A 15,371-nucleotide genomic window follows, 5' to 3' on the forward strand; every position below is an offset into this window, starting at 1 on the left:
TCTGAGCGAGACCCCATCCACACATATACACCCACTCAATTTGCCCTTTCGCCATTTCATTGGAAGGATAGTAAGTTTTACTTGTATTTATTTATTAGTGTCACAAGTAGGCTTACATTAACACTGCAATGAAGTTACTGTGAAAATCCCCTAGTTGCTACGCTCCGGCGCCTGTTCGGGTACACTGAGGGAGAATTTAGCACAGCCAATGCACCTAACCAGTATGTCTTTCAGACTGTGGGAGGAAACTGGAGCACCCGGAGGAAACCCATGCAGACACGGGGAGAACTTGCAGATTCAGCACGAATAGTGACCCAAGCCAGGATTCGAACCCGGAAATCTGGCACTGTAAGGTGGCAGTGCTAATCAAGGTACCACCATGCCACCCTTTAATTTGATATTGTCCATGTTACACCATTAGTCAAAAGTTAAAAAGTCACATTTACCCGAAGGAACTCATTTTAAATTGACTCACTTAAGAGGAAACACTCAAGGATTAGATCCTGTGATGGTGTTACAACTGCCTCATTTTGCTTTCTGTTAAATTCAGTGGTGGGTATAATCAGGTGGAATACAAAACCCCTCAATCTAGACCGGGCAGTTTCTTGTGGATGCGGTTAAGGTCTGACACACCAGAGTGTGATAGCACATGTCATTATGTGTAGTAATATGGGTTCTTTATGCTGCAGTGGTGATGGCTTGCTGACACAATCTTAGCCAAAATTCTCCGGTCTCACCCACTGCAGGAATTGTAGTCGGCAATAGAGAAAATTCAGTGGATTATTCAAAGGTCCATTGAGCTCAGGTGGGAAGTTCCAATCTTGGGGTGCGCATGGCTGGAGAATCCCACCCCTTGAGTCTTTACTGGCAGCCTTTACCCATTTAGAGTTTCCAGTCTGGTGTTGGATGGTGTTGCTTCCACCATGCAGGATGGCTGCTTCCAGGATGTTCAGGCAGCACGCTTGCACTGTTGCCTCACAGCGCCAGGGACTCGGGTTCGATGCCCCACTTGGTTCACTGCCTGTGCAGAGTCTGCTCCCTCTGTCTGCATGGGCTTCCTTTGGGTGCTCCGGTTTCCGAAAGATGTGTGGGTTAGGTGGACTGACCATGCTAAATTCTCCCTCAATATAGGCGCAGGAATGTGGTGACTCGGAGGATTTTCATAGTAACTTCATTGCAGTGTTAATATAAGCCTACTTGCGACACTAATTAAAAAAATAAACTTTCTTCTGGCCTGTTTTCTGACCATGTGACTACATTCATCACACTGTGGACGGTGTCACTCTCCAGTCCCACAGTAATCTTTGTTCTGTTGAGAATCTTCACATCATAATACATACAGCCACATGTCACTATCCCCCCTTCCTTTTTCAAAAAGTTTCCTCCCTTCTAACAGAGCTTGTGATACAATGTTTAGTTCCTATTACAACACAACATGGGTGTAAGTCTTGACAGTTCTTTCATATCTTTGTCTGTCACATGCAAGAGTGCTCAAGTCCTGTGAAGAAGCTTCTTCTCCCCTGGCGGGATATCATGTCTGAAGATAGATTTTCATGCCTTTCTCCTCTTGAGCTCGTCTTTCAAAGATTTGACTGTTTCATTGCTTTATTTTGCTGAGCAAAGCTTCCATTTCTGCAGTTACTTTCTTAAATTATTGTTTTATATCCGAAGGCTCATCTTTGACAGACAATAGCTCAATTTCCAAAGGCACCTTGGACAAGTTGATATTTCGTTCTTTGGCTTTCCAGCGATTCAATTCAGCATCGTTTTCATCAACCCTTTTATCATGTTGGCGCTTGGTGCTTTTCCATTAGTGTGACCATTTCAGCAATCTTGTTCTGGCAAGTAATGGCAGTTTCTTTCTGTGTCTGAATCGTTTCTTCCACTGTCAATTTCAATATTTTACCTCTTTGATTCATTTTTCATTGCCAAGCTTCCTTCTAAAAGCTCTGAATAGTTTCTTCAGATTACGTGTTGAGACTCGACCTCGGTTCCACCGCGGTTTAATAAGAACTGCACTGCTTAGTTTCTTCCATCAACTTTGCAAAACTCTTATTCCCCATTTTCAATTATGACGAAAGGTAATTTTTCCCTCAGTTCAACTTTGGAACCACTCAAAGGGATATGCCTCACCTCGTAATCTTATACATTACAAGTTTTCAGGATGGCGCTGGAACAAGACAATTTCATGCAAGCTGTGTCCAGCATATCTTCTAATTCTAAATTTTACTCTCGTTCTATGCTTCTAAAACTTCATTAAGTTGATCCTTCTCTACATCCTAACTATGGCTGTAACACTACACTCTGAAGTCTTTCATTTCCTTCTTTGTGAACAGTATGCTTTGCCTGTAGAGCACACAAGAAGAAATACTTTTCACTGTATACTAATACATGAGACAACAATAAATCAAGTCAAATCAAAGAGTGTATGTGAGCTAATAGGAAGTTATTGGTTTTGGTAACTTGAAGAGGGATCTGACACTCTCTATCATGAACAATTAACAGATCTTTATTTTTAAACTGGCGACAATCTTATTGAAACAATTAACAAACTGAATAAAATTCCAATTGAATGCTGTTCAAATATTATAAGATTCCTTCAGGAATAATGAAATAAATCATTACAAAATTCAGTCACTCTCAACTTTTATGCAAACGATCGTCTTTTGGAAGTATGAACTTTCTTCGGTAATGCTCACATCTGGAACACTTTCTGAGTTGGTATCTTTCTCTCTTTAAATGGTGATTTTATGAAGACATACATTAAACTGTAGGATTTACATGAGAGTCTCGCCTTTCACTCCTTCCTCTTCAAAAAGTTGCAAGCATAGTCTGACAGTTACCCTCCTGTCCGGGCTTATATATCTGAAATTACCTCACAGTATTCCTGTGATCTGAATGGCTTGAGGCTGTCAACAATCCTCACATTTGAGTTCCATTTGTTCTGTGTCTCTGAGTGATTGTTTTAAATTCAATGGTCCAATTCAAAAGCCTGTTTTGTTATGTTGGAACACTGACTGCTAGGCTTTGATCCAATGTTGCTAAGTCCTGCTTCTGCAGCCTGCTCTCTGCAATTTAAAATCCATGCACAAAGGCACTGTTTTTTTTTAAAAAAAGACAATGCTATATGATTTCTTCTTTTGCTTTTAGCATTTCTTTTCATATTTACATTTGTCAAGTGCTACATTTTTAACCTTACATATGGAACTTCACAACAAATTCTTCACTGGATTTGTTCTTATTTTATAATTGCTTTTCATGGAGTTCAGCTCATTCTTCATTCCCTTCATTAATTTATACTCCTTAACTTGTAAATTTTTGAAACTCCCTTTTCTTACTCTAAGTTTGCTGTCAGCAAATTCATCTTGTTTGTTCAATGTCTTCATTAGAATGTTAATTATTTTTGCTCATTCCTTTTTATGTTCCATAATCTCTAGTTTCTTTTGGGGGCTTCAATGTCTGCTTTCTTACTGCATGTATACAATTTACAAATGGGGCCTTGATTTTCACTTGTCTTAACATCAGCCTTTTGGTTTCACTGTTGGTCAACTCTGTCTCCGGTCTGCAATTCTCTTGTTCTCCTTTTTATGGGGTCATTTGTCGTTTTTTTGGTGCCTCCTCTCCCAGATCTTTCACTGCCCTCCTTCTGGAGTTTTCCATTACCTTCCTTTGGGGTCTCCCATTGCCTATCTGCAGGGTCTTTCTTCTTCTGATGCCTCTTCTTTGAAGTCCTTGTTGCCTCCTATTTGAGGTCTTTGAGAGTTCCCCTCTCTCTGGAATCTCTCCTGCCCATTTTCTGTCCTGTGCCATTTATTTCTTCTTGTGGATGCTGTTTTAAGCGCACTATCACTTTAAATTTGACTGCAGTGCTTTTTTTTTGCCACACTGGCTGTAGTGGTGAGACTTTATTTGGCTTCCCTTTGCGGGTATTTGTTGTAACAAATATCTTAATGCGGGTACAGAGTGTTCCAAGCCATTTATTCTTGTTTTAATTTTAAAGCTCACTGCTTTCTAGAGCCAGCCACATTTTTTAAGCTTCTGAACCTTTTTTTTTAATTGCAGCAAATTTTTGCCTTTTACCAAGTTGCTTCTTTTTAAATTTGAAGCCACAGCTCTTCAGGCTGCAATTCCATGTTCCTTCCAAACTCTGTAAGTTTCTTTTTCAAATTGTTGACTCAGCTTGCTAATTTTACAGTTCTTTTCTACCTGTCTTTGTATTCACAGGTTTTTCTGCATCTGTATTCCAGCTTTTCCAAGCCACTGAGCCCCTTGGGACCATCACCTATTCTACAATGTAACATCAGCTATTTTTCTGTATTTTGCTCACCCTTTGTGTGGATTCTGATCCAGGGATCTTGCTGTGTTCTCTTTGTTACTCATCCGTCCTGTAAACGTCCATGTTCTCTGACTCTATCTAATTTAGTGTCTGTCAATATCTCTTCTTGAGTGCACATCTCCCTAGTTGGGTTTCAGATTTCTCCTACCATGTGATACAGTTCAGAATTCCTGCATTTTGCTGTCTGCATTATCACTGTTGGTCACCACCGTCAATCACGTGAAAAAATAGGAGGAGACCATTCAGCCCTCCGAGCCTGCTCCTTCCTTCATTGTGATCATGACTGATCATCCAACTCAATAGCCAGATCTTGCCTCCCTCCCCCATATTATTTGATCCCCCTTGCCTCAAGTGCTATATCTAACTGTTTCTTGAAACCAATCAATGTTTTAGCCTCAGCTACTTCCTGTGGTAATGAAATCCATTGACTGACTACTATCTGGGTGAAGAAATTTCTCCTCATCTCAGTCCTAAATGGTCTGCCCTGTACCCTCAGACTGTGACCCCTTCTGATTTGATTTGATTTACTACTGTCACATATATTGGTACTCAATGAAAGGAATTGTTTGTTGCGTGCTATAAAGACAAAGCAAAATTTGAGCAAAGTTCAAAGAGTACATAGGGGAGAAGGGAAGGAGAGGGTGTAGAATGTAGTGTTGTAGTCATAGTTAGGGTGCAGAGAAAGATCAGCTCAATATAAGGCCGGTCCATTCAAAACTCCACACAGTCACCCAAGGATCGAATTGAGCCCTGGTCCCTGGTGCTGCAAGGCAGCAGTGCTAACCACTGTGCCGCCGTGCCACCCACTTAAAAATGTCTGTTGTAGAGTAAATAGACACTTAACACATGTGTCAGCTGTTTTACAAGGGCCAGTAACCAAGTTGAAATAGCAGCAGACTGTTCTCCTGAGTGAATGAAGCATTTGTCCATTAATATCCCCGCCGACTGTCATTTCTAGGCTGAGATCAGCTTTTTTCTCCTTCACAGTCTGATCCCAGGATTTCATCCTGAGATAAAAGGATGCAATTTAATTTTGCTATTAACATAATGACAAATTTAGTCTAATCTTATTGTCTTCAAAGCAAATTACTTATCAGCCATTAGCGACAAGCATTGAGGTAATCGCATTAACAACACTGTTGACAAATTGTGTTTCCTTCAGAGAGCTCGAACCCATTTCAATCTAATAACACACAGTAATGTTTCTTAACCTAAATCACACAATCTTTAATTATATCCTTGACTTGAAATTGGGCAAGTTTATAAATATCAGCCTGGCATTCTTAATCCGTGGGTTCAAGCCCCATTTTGGGCGCTCCACTTTTGGGGAGAGATGGTGATGTGGTGGTTTTGTCATAGAATCTTACAGCACAGAAGGAGGCCATTCAGCCCATTGAGTCTGCACCGACCACAATCCCACCCAGGCCCTATCCCCATAACTCCATGCATTTACCTTATCTAGTCCCCTGACTCCAAGAGTCAATTTATATGGTCAATCCACCTAACCCACACATTATCGGAATGTGGGGCAAAACTGGAGCACCCGGAGGAAATCCACGCAGATAGGGGGAGAATGTACAAACTCCACATAGGCAGTGACCTGAGGCCGGAATCGAACCCGGTTCCCTGGTGCTGTATAACCGGAAAAGTTATAATTCTATATACAACTATATGTGTTCAATGTGAGGTTTGGGTCAACTCTGTGTCAGGATTGGCTTTTGCTAATATTTCTATCTCTCTCTCTCTCTCCAGCAAATATTTTTTATTGCTCTCTGTACTGTGTTAATTTTAAATTCTGCTCAATAAAAGAAATTCAATGTACCAGAGCTGCCTCCATCGATTCTGAGGAATGAATGGACCCGACAGATAGAGAGGGCGGGATCTTCTCAACTGAACATGAAGGGCCTGATTCTCCCCAAAAAATTCGAAGTGCTGAATTGGTAGGAATAATAATGTCATTCACGATTATTTTCTCAGTGGGAGTTCAGACTTGAATCTCCCACACCCTATGCAATGCAAAGCTCACAGTTGTGAATCTCAGTCAAAGCTCGGGGGGGCAGGGCCTATTCACACCAGAGTCTAACAATTCCAGAACTCTGTGTACGCGCAGTGGCCCCAATCTGTCAGTCTTCCCATTTACTGGCCAGCCTGGGATCCCCACAGTGCTGCCTCTCCAACCCTCCCACTGTCCAACTGTGGCCCCCACAACCATTCCCGGGCCCCGATTGCCCCTTCTTCACTCCTGCTAGTTCCCCAAACGTGAGGAGTGACTCTAAACCCCACCAGAGTGAAATACTCCTGGCGGGGTGGGAGACACAATGGGACTGGAGAATTCAGTCCTGACCCGATAATGACATTTAAATGACATTAAAAACGGATTAAAATAATTTACCTGTCTTCCTGCCAGTTTCCAGCGTGGCCTCAACTGTGCCTGCTCTCCGGTGGTGGGAGACGCAGGTGTGTTGGGAATACATGCATGAATTCCGTGAAATAGCCGACCCATGCATCTCCCAACCTGGTACACCAATAAACCAGTGCGTTACAATGGAAGAATTGAACCTGTAAAGTCAGTCCTTACGTCTGGTTTATACGGCGTTGTCAAAGGGCCAACTACCTCGGCAAATGCGAGTGATTTACTCCCAACACATTAGCTACAACCTTGGCATTCGGATTCGCACCACATGCACCCAGAACGACTGAAAGAGTTGCATTTATATGGTGCCTTCTATGAGCTTAGCATGAGCCTCACGGTCGCAGTCGATGCAGAGTAATCCCTACTGTAAGGTGGCATCACAGTTGCAAATTCACACAAAATGAGAGCACCCAGATAACTTTACTGATGTAATTCGAAGCATAGTTATTGGCTAAGACACCAGGGCCTGAGTTTTCAGCGTGGTGAGTGCTCGGCACCCTCTATCCCGAGAGTGGGTGGGAAATGCATCCCTGCAACTCCGCAAGACCCCACTGCCATCTCGCACCCAGTTAACCACTGATTGGCAGCAGGTGAACGGAGTTCCTGTCAGGTATTCAGATTGGCCGACAGCTCTCCAGATCCCTCCAGGAGGAGGCACTGCAGCATGGTTTCTGAGCTTCACTCCCAGTAGGTGGCACAGTGATTAGTTACCTCACAGCTCCAGGGGCCTGGGTTCAATTCTGGCCTTGGGTGACTGTCTTGGCGGAGTTTGCATATTCTCCCCGTGTCCGCGTGGGTTTCCTCCGGGTGCTCCAGTTTCGTCCCACACTCCAAAGATGTGCAGGTCAGGTGGATTGGCCATGCTAAATTGCCCCTTAGTGTCCATAGCTGAGCAGGTTGGATGGATTAGCCATGGGGAATGTGTGGGTTACGGGGATAGGACCTGTGGGGGAACATTAAATTCTGGCTCAGGTCTTTTTTGAATAATGCCACAGAATCTTTGCTACGCCTTTGAGAAGACAGGAGTACGCAGAATTGTTAGTTTGGATTTTGTGCCCCAGTTGCTGGGCTGGGAGCAGAACTTCCTGTTTCGGAGGTGCTAACACCAAATCACAGCTGACCCCAGGAAAAGTCACAGCTAATTTAGAACATAGAACATAGAACATTACAGCCCAGAACAGGCCCTTTGGCCCACGATGTTGCGCCGACCAGTTAAAAAACAATGACCCTCTAACCTAAACCAAGCCCTTACCATCCATAAACCTATCCACAGATCTCTTAAACGCCCCCAAACTAGGCACATTTACAACTGCAGCAGGCAGGGTATTCCAATCTCTCACCACCCTCTGGGTAAAGAACCTACCCCTGACATCCGTCCTATAACTACCCCCCCTTAATTTAAAGCTATGCCCCCTCGTGCTAGCTTTCTCCATCCGAGGGAAAAGGCTATCACTGTCCACCCTATCTAAATCTCTAATCATCTTTTATGTTTCAATAAGGTCCCCTCGTAGCCGCCTTCTTTCTAATGAAAACAACCTCAAATCCCTCAGTCTCTCCTCACACACTAACTAATTTACACACTAACTAATGTGTGCAGTACAACAATACCAATCCAAAGACAATATATATTACTATAACATTGCAGACTCAACACACATACACATATACACACATAAACACACATATACACAGACATACACATACAAAACATACATACACATATACACACACATATACTCATGTATATACACATATACACACATATATACATATACACATATACACACATACACATACAAAACACATGCATTTCTATATATGTATACATACACACACTTATACACACATGTTATATACACATATATATGCACAAAACACATACAAATCACACATGTATGAAAAGCACACATACATAACATATATACCCTCAAAACACACACAAAAACACACAAACACACACACAGACATGCACACACATAAAACATTCATAGCACAGAACAGAATTGTAGAATCCCTACAGTACAGAAGGAGGCCATTTGGACCATCGAGTCTGTACTGACTAGAATCCCACCCAGGGCCTATTCCCATAACCCCACACAGTTCCCCTGCTAATCTCCCTGACACTAAGGGGCAATTTAACATTGCCAATCCACCTAACCCGCACACCTTTGGACTATGGGAGGAAATCGAAGCACCTGGAGGAAACCCACGCAGACATGGGGAGAATGTACAGACTCTACACAGACAACTCTGGCCATAGTCTGGGCCTTTGAGTTACTAGTTCAGTGATCTTACCACTACACCACTGAGCCTACTGGAATAAGCTCAAAGGGCCTAATGGAGGGAATTTGCTGCTGGGATATTGTTTCTTGTTGAATTCAGCACAGACTGGGGGATAGTACTTGGGGTGGTCTTATCCATGTGACTCAGTAGCAACGCACCTATCAATTGAGGCATCAAAGGGTGGGAATTGGGGGAGGGAGGGTGGTGGATAAAATAGTTCATAATTTAATGAGGTCAGCACTCATGTGATCTACTTCAGTCGGTATAATCACGTTTCGAAAATACTCCAGGCAATATCAAGCAGCTAAATCGAAAAATTAAGTTAGCCAGCTTAATTATGAACGACACATTTTCAGAGTGGAAAGTACCATTCAATAAATACAGTACATCAATAAATGTGAAGGTAGACAAGCTGAGAGAAAGATTAATCCTGACAGTTAGTTTATAATGACAGCTGGGTTTAATTACAATAAAATATCAGCAGCAACCTGGTTTAAAAAAGATTGCCAATTGGAACACGGTTTTATTATGTCATCAAAGAAAGATTCACACACATATAACTCCTCATCAGAGCTCTTTCCCGTGTCCACATGATCATGTGTTACCTTTGAACCAACGTGGACCACAGGCTATGTGAAGAACATAAGAAATAAGTGCCATTAGGCCCTTTCAGCCTATTCCAGTAGGCTCAGTGGTGTAGTGGTAAGATCACTGAACTAGTAACTCAAAGGCCCAGACTATGGCCAGAATTGTCTGTGTAGAGTCTGTACATTTTCCCCGTGACTGCGTGGGTTTCCTCCAGGTGCTTCGATTTCCTCCCATAGTCCAAAGATGTGCGGGTTAGGTGGATTGGCAATGTTAAATTGCCCCTTAGTGTCAGGGAGATTAGCAGGGGAAATGTGTGGGGTTATGGGAATGGGCCCCGGGTGGGATTCTAGTCAGTACAGACTCGATGGTCCGAATGGCCTCCTTCTGTACTGTAGGGATTCTACAATTCTGTTCTGTTCTATGAATTCTCCGGCTGATCACACCAGTGGGATTCTCCGATCCCATTAGCAGCATACCCCCGCCCACAGGTTTCCCGGCAGCGTCGGGTGATATCAACGGGAAATCCCATTGACACCGACTGGTTCAGAGAATCCCATCGCCAGTGAACAGCACACCACCTTCCAAAGCCAGGGAACACACAGCTGGGAGGCTGGAGAATCTCACCCTATGTCTCTGGACACCTGGTTCAAATCCCATCATGACTGCTGCCGGTGGACCTTGAACTCAATTAATAATCTGGCTCTGAAAGACAGTAATGGTACGCACGACATTCTGGCTCTTTACGCCTGAGGGATCATCTGGCCCCACCAATGGCATAACCCTCCACCACATGTTTCCCAGTGGCGTGGGGTGGAGTCAATGTGAAATGCCATTGACGGTGGCAGGACTAGAAGATCCGTCTGGTTCATCTAACTGCACTCAGTTCAAGACAGTCCGGGGAAGTAACACATGGTGGCCGCACCAATAGGTGAGGCGATGGCCTAGTGGCATTATCGCTAGACTATTAATCCAGAAACTCAACTAATGTTCTGAGGACCCGGGTTCAAATCCCACCACGGCAAATGGTGGAATTTGAATTCCATTAAAAAAATACTCAAATTAATAATCTGCTGATGACCATGAAACCAGTGTCAATTGTTAGAAAAGCTCATCTGGTACACTAATGTCCTTTAGAGAAGGAAATCTGCTGTCCTTACCCAGTCTGGCCTACATGTGACTCCAGAGCCACAGCGATGTGGTTGATTCTCAACTGCCCTCTGAACAAGGGGAACTAGGGAAGGGCAATAAATGCTGGCCAGTCAGCAATACCCATGTCCCACGAATGAATAAATAAAAAAAACCACATCCTGCAAGAAATATAAAGAAATGCACCACCATTCAATAAGATAAAAGTCCATTCAGCCATTTTCAGAATTAAAGGCACTAGATAATTAATTCAGCCATGCAGTAGAACATAGAACATAGAACACTACAGCACAAACAGGCCCTTCAGCCCACGAGTTGCGCCGATCACATCAACACCTACTAATCTATAGACCTATCTATGACCCCCAATTCCATTAAATTCCATATACTCATCCAGAAGTCTTTTAAAAGACCCCAGCGAGTTCGCCTCCACCACCACTGACGGCAGCCGATTCCATTCACTCACCACCCTCTGAGTGAAAAACTTACCCCTAACATCACTTCTGTACTTGCCTCCCCGCACCTTCAATCTGTGTCCTCTCGTAGCGACCATTTCAACCTGGGGAAATAGCCTCTGAGAATCCACGCTATCTATTCCACTCAACATTTTATAAATCCAAGTAGTTACTTGGATGGAGCTAATGGATTTCTGTTTATAGATGGAGACTTCCCCTGGGCTTTTGATTAAAGGAATGGAAGGTAGACTTAGGTATCAGGGAGATGTGATGATATGGTTCATAGGAGCAGCTGGGTCTGCAGCAGAGAAACATCTTTTCAGTTCTAGCTGGGAGACAGAGGTTTTCTGCATACTGCTGAAACTCATTCTCTCTCAGAAAGCTTCAAGACTGATCACGCTCATTATAGCAAGTATATTATGATTGCTAACTGTATTTAAAGTGTCTTCTGCCTCTGTAAGAGGAATGTTGCTTATTTGGAACTGAAACAGTGATAAGGTAGATTTTCAAATATTGTTTAACAGATAGTAGTTAAGCTGCTTAATTTGTTAAAGTTATAATTAAACTGTGTTATTAAATCAAATATAAAAGGTCCCTAATCTGTCAATAGAATTACTCCTGGAGCAAACATCCTATTTCCACATTTATGCCAAAATAGAAAAATGGTTGGGACCTATCCTGGCTTCCTAATGTAACTTGGGGCTCTGATCCAGGACCCTAACAATGCTTGCATTAGAAGCTCTTCTGAAAAGGATCGCTAGGCTGATTCCTGAGATGAAGGGATTAGCTTATGAGGGGTCATTGAGAAGGTTAGGCCTAAGTCCATTAGAGTTAAGACAGATGAAAGGTGATCTTATTGAAACTTTTCAGATTCCGAGGAGGTTTTGACCGGCTGAGAGAATGGTTTTTCTCCTGGGTCAGCTAGAACCAGGGGGCACAATTTAACAATACGTGGTCTCCCATTTTAGATGGAGATAAGGAGGAATTTCTTCTCTTTAAGGTTGTTTATCTGTGGAATTCTCTTCCACAGAAAGCAGAGGAGGCTGGATCATTGAATGTATCTAAGGCTGGGTGCGACAGATGTTTGAGTGACAAGGAAGTGAAAAGTTATGAGGACCAGGCAGGAATTAAGGCCACATCAGAACAGCCACAATCTTATTTTTTTCTAACTTTTTTCCTTCATGGATTGTGGGCATCGCTGACATGGCCAGCATTTGTTGCCCTTCCCTAATTATCCTTGAACTGAGTGGCTTTCACAGTGACTTCAAAGGGCCATTTAATAGTCAACCACAGTGCTGTGGATCTGGAGTCACGTGTAGGCCAGACCCGGTAAGAATACCTTTCATAAAGGACATTAATGCACCAGATGTGTTTTTAACAACAATTGAGATAGTTTCATGGTCAACATTGCTGAGATTGGCTTTCAATTCCAGATTTTCATCAACTGAATTTAAATTTCATCAGCTGTCGTGGGTGGGATTTGAACCCACGTCCCAGAGCATTAAACTGGATCTCTGGATGGCTACTCCAGTGATGTTACCACTACACCACCACCAGCCAGTAAACTGGCTAAATGACCTGCTCCTGCTCCTAAAAAAGCAAATTACCGTGGATGCTGGAATCTGAAACCAAACGAGAAAATACTGGAAAATCTCAGCAGGTCTGGCAGCATCTGTGAGGAGAAAACAGACCCGATGTTTCGAGCCCAGAAGACAAAGAGATTTTCCAGCATCTCCCCCTGCACTTATTTCTTTTCTCTTGCCACCTCGGACCTTTTCTCAGTATTGGAATAGTCAGCATAGATTTTGTGTGCAAATCCCACCGTGGGCTTGAATCCACAAGCATCTGAATCAGAATCAAGAGCCCCCACCCCAGGATCCCGTAACTGATACCCAGTCCCCACTCCCTTCCCATCATTGCTGGCCCAATCTACTCTTCCCAGAATGGTGGCCTGATTTCCAGTCTTCTCTTTGGCAAACTAAGGTGGGAGGCTGGTTGGCTGCCACACATGTCAGCTGGTGAATTCAAACAAAATCTGCAAATCTCATCACTGCTGGCTGACCGGTGCACATCCATGTCCTTGACAGCACCACAGGTGACTATTCCAACACACTCCTGGCCAGAATCCCACCTCCTGTAAACTTGAGTTCATCCAACATTCTGCTGCCCATATCTTACTTTGCACCAAATGCTTCTCCCATGCACACCCTGACCTGCATTCATTATTTTGTTGTTTCTCTTCCCAAAACAAGGCAAATTCTAATCTGTTTCCATGGTGAGTTTTGTTTTCTCCTGGAACAGGTTGCTCATCTGTCACCGGGGGTTTATAGATTACAGGCCGCCATTCCGCATCAAATATGGCTGCCTTTATGCCCATATGTCTCTCCCACTCTTACCGCCTGCCATTGGCTTGCTGGAAGGAATCTGCAGGTTGATACTGTTTGGCCGCATCATGAACATACCTTCCCTTGTCATTAAGTCCTGGAGTGGGACTTGAACCCAGAGCCTAGTGAATCTCCTCTGCACCCCCTCCAGTTCTAATGGCTGAGATTCTCTGAGCCTCACAGCTCCTTCCGCACTGTATGGTTATATGATTTTAAGTTGATTCCCATCTGTGGCTGGGATTCTCCGATCTCATTGTGGCTGGGATTCTCCGGTCCCGCTGCAGTGAATGGAGATTTGACTGAGCGCCAAATTCTCCATTCTCACTGGCAGACGTGATGGGGCGTGCGACATTGGAGAATTCGGACCGGTAAGTGCAGCTCAGACGTGTCATTGTTCCTTGGCCTGACCAAGACAAGTCAAAACCTATCCCCCATTGGTCTCTGGACAGCAGGAAACAGTGATAGAACTTTCAACATGGAGTCAAAGAACAAGGAGTAGTACAGCACAGGGACAGGCCCTTTGGCCTTCCAAGCCTGTGCTGATCATGATGCCTGCCTAAATTAAAACTGTATGCACTAATGGAGCCCGTACTCTTCCATTTCCATTCTATTCATGTATTTATCTTGTTTCCCCCGAAATGCCACTATTGCACCTAAAGAAAGAGTCACTGGACTGAGAGGCCATTAAGTGCTTTAACAATTGTGGAATGCATGCATTCCAGAGGAGAGTTGCAGGTGATGACTCTCTCTGGGAGAGGAGGGAAATCAGTGTGGGAAACCTGGCCTCTGGGATTACACACGGATTTCATACGAGCTGAGAGTGATTAAACAAAGCTCCTAGGCAGTTTTGGTGTGAAGTAACTACGTTCCACAATGATGCAGAACTAATGGGTTACAAATGTGGAACAGCTGAAGTTGCTCATAGTTCCAGTGAGGGAATATTTAACTTCTCTTATCATAGAATCATAGAATCCCTACTGTGCTGAAGGAGGCCATTTGGCCCATCGAGTCTGCATCGACAGCAATCCCACCCAGGCCCTATCTCCATAACTTCATACATTTATCCTAGCTTGTCCCCCTGACAAGGGTACAATTTAACATGGCCAATCAACCTAAACCGCACATCTTTGGACTTTGGGAGAAAACCGAAGCATCCAAAGGAAGCCCATGCAGACACGGGGAAAATGCGTAGACTCCGCAACAGATAGTGATCCAAGCCGGGAATCGAACCCGGGTCCCTGGTGCTGTGAGGCAGCAGTGCTAACCACTGTGTAACCGTGCCACCTCCAAACCTTTGAGGTTCTTTTCTATTTCGAGGTTCCATTAATCGGCATGTGGGAGAAGGCTTACAACATGAGGAACAGGAGCAGTGGGTTGGCACGGTGGCATAGTGGTTAGCACTGCCCAGGTTTGATTCCCGGCTTGAGTCACTGTCTGTGCAGAGTCTGCACGTTCTCCCTGTGTCGGCGTGGGGTTTCTCAGGGTGCTCCAGTTTCCTCCCACAGTACGAAAGACATGCTGGTTAGATGCATTGGCCATGCTAAATTCTCCCTCGGTGTCCCCAAACAGGCACCAGAGCATGGCAAGTGGAGGATTTTCACAGTAATTTCATTGCATTGTTAATGTAAGGCTACTTGTGGCACTAATAAATAAACTTAAACTGAAAACTGTTTGTTTCTTGCTGTTGGAAATGTTCCAGGAGTAGATATTGTAAGAAACCTCCCACTTTCACACTGACTGAATCCAAAACCATATTATTCGAGGGC

The sequence above is a fragment of the Carcharhinus amblyrhynchos genome, chromosome 28 (genome assembly GCF_965287045.1).
Source record: "Carcharhinus amblyrhynchos chromosome 28, sCarAmb.v2.hapA, whole genome shotgun sequence".
Taxonomy (NCBI): Eukaryota; Metazoa; Chordata; class Chondrichthyes; order Carcharhiniformes; family Carcharhinidae; genus Carcharhinus; species Carcharhinus amblyrhynchos.